Here is a 5,295-nt window from a genome sequence, read left to right as displayed (position 1 = left end):
CCAAGGTACATGCCCTTGACTGGAATTGAACCTGGGACCCTTGAGTCCGCAGGCCGACGCTCTATCCACTGAGCCAAACCAGTAAGGGCGGTGTGGGAAGTTCTTAACAACTATTTGTTTGAATAGGCTCTCTGTCCCCTTTTCCCTCTCTTCTTTTTCTGGTATACCCATTGTTACATCACTCTTTGTAATGTAGTTCTCATAAAGTTCTTTCATTTTTTTAAAAAAGTTTCAATTCTCTCTTTTCTACTTGCATCATTTCTAGATTTCTATCTTCAGTATCACTAATTCTTTCCTCCATCTGGTCAGCTTTATTTTCTCTCTAACTCATTCTTCATCTCATTTACTGAGTTTTTCAGCTGCAGAATTTCTGCTTGGTTCTTTTTTATAGTTTCAGTCTCTTTGGTGAAGTACTCCTTTTGTTTGTTGATTTTATTCCTGAGCTTGTTTAGTTGCCTTTCTGGGTTTTTTTGTATCTCGTTGAGTTTTTTTCAGATCTGCAATCTTGAATTCTTCAACATTTAATTCACAGCCTTTCATGTCTATAAGTTTATTTACTAGAGGTGTTTGTTTTTTTCTGAACTCCCATGTTACGTTGGTTATTCATTGTGCTTGATAGATTATTTTTCTGCCTGGGTATTTGTGGAAATAAAATCTTCATCCAAAAAAATAAATCATTAAGTTGAAAAAGTTAACCTTCCACTACAAAGCGAGTTTGTGTACATTTGCAAGGACTGAACTAAATGCTGACACGCAATAGGCCTTCCTTCCCCTGGCTGCGGGCACCGGTTTTCCTCCGGCACCTGGGACCCAGGCCTTTGGTCCAGCAGCAGAGAAGCCAAGCCTCTTCAGTCTTCAGTCTTCAGTCTTCAGTCTTCACTCCAGCCAGAGCCTTCAGTCTTCACTCTGCGCCTGCGCATGCAAATTAATCGCCATCTTTGTTGGGTTAATTTGCATATCATCCTGATTGGCTGGGGCATAGCGGAGTGACACCAATTTGCATATTTCTCTTTTATTAGTGTAGATGAAAACAGTAGTAATGGCTAACATTTTACTTGGGCATCTAAGGGAAACTCTGTAAGTAAAATGTACCTCCCTGGCTACCTTGAGAATTCTATCATTGTCTTTAATTTTTGACAGTTTTAATAAAATGTGCCTTGGAGAAGGCTTTTTAGAATTGAGGTAATTAGGTGTTCTGTTAGCTTCTTAGATTTCAGTGTCCAGTGTAATGGGGCGACCCGCGGAGACGACCACCAGGGACTCAGATCAAGATTTAATAGCCTTTAGGAGGAGACCAAGATGGCGGCATAGGTAAACACCGGAGACTGCTGCCGCAAACAACCACTTCAAAAATACAACTAAAAGACGGAACGGACATCACCCAGAACCACAGGAAGGCTGGCTGAGGAGAGACTCTTCAACTAGAAGGAAAAATAACAGCACACCGAGGCTCAGAGGAGGCGCAGTGTGGAAAAAACTCAGGTGCGGAGGTGCGCGCGCAAAGCGGGCTGGTGGCTGAGAGCGCGGTTGTCGTTTTCGGTCAGGGGGGAGTCTCAGACTCTGAGCTCCAGATACGGGCGAATCGCTGGGGACTCGGACCCAAACGGGAGAAGCGGGAGTGTCTGGCATCAGTTGGAAGGCAGCTTTCCCTCCGAGGTTTGCAGCGGTTCCGGGGGTTCTGAGAAGCAGAGCCTCTGGGAACAGGACTGAGGGCACCATAACGGCTCCCTCCGCCCGCCCTGTTGAGCCCGCCCCGCCCAAGCCCTGCGCAGAGCCATTTGCCGGATAGCCTCAGGCAAAGGCTAGATTAGCACCTCCCCAGAGGACAGAAGTTTTCCGCGGCAGACACAGCTGATTCACACAGCCAGTCGGCCTGGTGGTCAAATCCCTCTAGTATTAACTACAACAATCAAGGCTCAACTAGAACAAGACTGCGCACAAAGACCACTAGGGGGTGCACCAAGAAAGCATAAAAAATGCGGAGACAAAAAAACATGACATACTGGGGATGTGCCCGCAGCCAAGGTACATGCCCTTGACCAGAATCGAACCTGGGACCCTTGAGTCCGCAGGCCGACACTCTATCCACTGAGCCAAACCAGTTAGGGCGGTGTGGGAAGTTCTTAACTATTTGTTTGAATAGGCTCTCTGTTCCCTTTTCCCTCTCTTCTTTTTCTGGTATACCCATTGTTGTTACATCACTCTTTGTAATGTAGTTCTCATAGAGTTCTTTCATTTTTTAAAAAAAGTTTCAATTCTCTCTTTTCTACTTGCATCATTTCTAGATTTCTATCTTCAGTATCACTAATTCTTTCCTCCATCTGGTCAGCTTTATTTTCTCTCTAATTCATTCTTCATCTCATTTACTGAGTTTTTCAGCTGCAGAATTTCTGCTTGGTTCTTTTTTATAGTTTCAGTCTCTTTGGTGAAGTACTCCTTTTGTTTGTTGATTTTATTCCTGAGCTTGTTTAGTTGCCTTTCTGGGTTTTTTTGTATCTCGTTGAGTTTTTTTCAGATCTGCAATCTTGAATTCTTCAACATTTAATTCACAGCCTTTCATGTCTATAAGTTTATTTACTAGAGGTTTGTTTTTTTTCTGAACTCCCATGTTACGTTGGTTATTCATTGTGCTTGATAGATTATTTTTCTGCCTGGGTATTTGTGGAAATAAAATCTTCATCCAAAAAAATAAATCATTAAGTTGAAAAAGTTAACCTTCCACTACAAAGCGAGTTTGTGTACATTTGCAAGGACTGAACTAAATGCTGACAGTTATTTCTTTACTGACATATTAAGTTACTGCACACTCTTGTTTTTCATGTTTTTCAGACATTCTAAGTCCAGACCCAATATGTTATCATGGGTGGTGGGAGGTAACCTGCTTGACAAAGATAGGCTAATGGCACCCACAGAAACAAATCAGAACAAACAAAAATCTGAGTCATAAACCAGCCTCCTCTAAACCATCTTTTCTTTTAAATGTATACAATAGGCTGAGAAAACACTTCCAGGTAGAGAAAGTTTTATTTGATAAAAAGATCAGAGTGATACATGGTTAATGTTTAAATATATAAGCAAGGGATTAATGCTTGAAACTGCTATGGGATTGTATTTAGCTCAGCCTTGTGATTACAGGCTTAGGTCTGGAACCGGGTTGGGGGAAAGGAGCAGAGGAGGGCTGAGAGACTCCACACTGGACTACAGGAAGACTCACATTGGCCTTGAAAGATAAGGCAATGCAAAGTCCCTGAGGTTGGAGAATAAGGGTAAGAAGGCAGATTTCTCATCTCTCCCCATCTCCTCCCCTCAATTCTTCCCTTCCTCCACCACTTCCTTCTTTTCATTGTATCCTGCTGTGGCTCAAACAAGTCCACTCCACATGATGGCTTTGGAGACAACACTCAGCTTTTTTATTGCAGCACTTCCCAAATTACGATAGATTATTTTTCTGGAAAGAAGGAAAATGGAGTCCAGGGCTGGTTACATTGTTAGGTGCTCGTGGGGAGTCCTATAGTGAACAAAGTCAGACTGATTCCCTGGGGTGCTGCATGAGCATTAATGGTTTCCCAAGATGGACTGCACATGGAACTTCTTGAATTCACCCATAAAATCCTTTTTTCATGGAATCCTTATTAATATCTCAGATTGCAGTATGGAAAACTCTGGTTTACTTCATTAATTTGCTTACCAAACCCTTTATCCATGGATAAGGCACCGACAAACACAATCCTTGGTCAGGTCTGAATCTATAACAAATTCTAAATTGACAGAGACAAATGAGTGACATTTTACCCTTGTGACATTTAACTTCCAGGATGTGAATTAAGCAACAAAGGCCATGATTCCTGAAGTGCACAAAAGGTTCTCCTGTCCTGTGAAATGTTAAAAAAAGAAGTCTTTATCTAGGAATTTTGGGAACTACATCAAAATCTACCTGCTCTACCTGACACCCAACTCATGTCATGGAGATTCAAAAGAATAAGAACAATTATAAAAAGCATTACAGAAGTAAATAATAAAACACGAACAAAACCCAAAACAACAAAAAAAATTGCATATATGTATTTAACCTAGAATTCCACAAACATAATTGACATTGATTCTATTTTGTGGGAAGAATTACCTTCCCAGGAACTAGTTTTCAGAAACACACCTGGGGAAGTGCTGACCTACAGGTGTCAGTTCAAAACATCTTTGGGAAACACAATTGTCTTAGCTTCTTGACCTTCCAATGCTTAGGAGAGCTTCAAGCAGAAACAAAGGAGGGTGCTAATCCATAACACACCTAGAACTCTGTGAACAAAAAGCAAGCCTAAGATATTATTTTACTACTTTCATTTTAAACTGAGCTGCTATTAAGTTCTGCTTTGTAACCTTTTGTTTTATGCCCTTATCCTTTTCACGGGAGCTAGGGGTTATAGCTCAGACAGGCCCACTTCTAACTGAGCTCATTAACTCTCTAACACTCACCCACCTCATATGTGAGAAGACACTTGATATGTGTGTGACTACTTCCAGAATGTAACTGTTCTATTTTACAGCATAAATCAATCTGATCTTGGCACATTGCCAAAATTTGACAATGTCAGATAAGTAGCAGCATGGCCACAAATACATTCTAATTTTATTCACATATATAGACTTTAAAAATTTTTAGCAAAACAGTAAAAATTATTTCTAATTTTATAGTATGTTAAAATTTCCTAGAAATAGTCTCAAAAATTATTTCACTAGACACCGATGCACAGTGATTCCTTGCCTTCATGTTTGAATAGGGTTTATAAAACAAGAGGTCGGTTGAAAAACCTGTCTTGAACCACAAATTTTTCTGTAGATCATTGCTCTTCTAAAACATCTCTGTTTTTCCTTCTTCAGAGTCAAACTTTTATCACCTTTTAATTAAATGTTGTGATAATCCATAATATCAATCAATATACTCTATTTATGGTATGATTAAATTTAATAGATAATAGTATGCTATAGCTGTCTGCTAGCTAGAATTTTTTTATGGTATCAAAAGTATTATTGATATAATTAGCATCACCATTATTAGTATTAAACTGATATAGCAACAACTTAATAATTTCAAATGTATTAATATAGATATTTTATGCCCTGGTCAATGTGGCTCAGTTGGTTGGATATTGTCCAGTGCACCAAAAGGTTTCTGGTTTGATTCCCGATCAAGGCACATGCCCAGGTTACAGGCTCAGTCCCTAGTAGGAAGAGTGCAGGAGGAAGCCAATCGATGTTACACACTCACATTGATGTTTCTCTCTTCTCCTTTACTCTCTC

This window comes from Myotis brandtii, unplaced genomic scaffold (genome assembly GCF_000412655.1).
Source record: "Myotis brandtii unplaced genomic scaffold, ASM41265v1 scaffold115, whole genome shotgun sequence".
Lineage (NCBI taxonomy): Eukaryota > Metazoa > Chordata > Mammalia > Chiroptera > Vespertilionidae > Myotis > Myotis brandtii.
The sequence above is the reverse complement of the archived record's forward strand: the minus strand, read 5'-3'. Positions refer to the sequence as shown.